Source organism: Penaeus monodon, chromosome 24, assembly GCF_015228065.2.
Source record: "Penaeus monodon isolate SGIC_2016 chromosome 24, NSTDA_Pmon_1, whole genome shotgun sequence".
NCBI lineage: Eukaryota > Metazoa > Arthropoda > Malacostraca > Decapoda > Penaeidae > Penaeus > Penaeus monodon.
Window position 1 is genome coordinate 36,981,302 of NC_051409.1, and position 410 is coordinate 36,981,711.

The window sequence follows — 410 nt, forward strand, 5'->3', positions numbered from 1 at the left end:
CTATACTGTCATCTGCCCAAACCCGGTCGCAGAAATGACCTCACTCGTCCCTTCCTGACCTCACTTTTGACCTGACCTCTCAAGGGTCCACTCGGTGTGTTCCCTTATTTCTACTTAGTGTCGGATTCTAGATTGAAAAAGGGAGAGGAAAAGGTTGAACCATTTTCTTATTTCGTGGCAAAGTTTCAATAAAAAATCAAGATGGATGTCAGCTGCCATACGACTTCGTTTCTGGTTAATTATATTTCTGTTTAATTATTTATCATTTTTCTTCTGTCTTGCTTTCTTCTAGATGTGAATGGAATTTGTTAGACCGCAGTCACACTAGGCGTGGCCGTGGAGTGAAGTTGCGCAGCGCTGCCTGATCAGTACCATGTTACGTAGCGCGGCTAAACTGTTTACCCTTAATA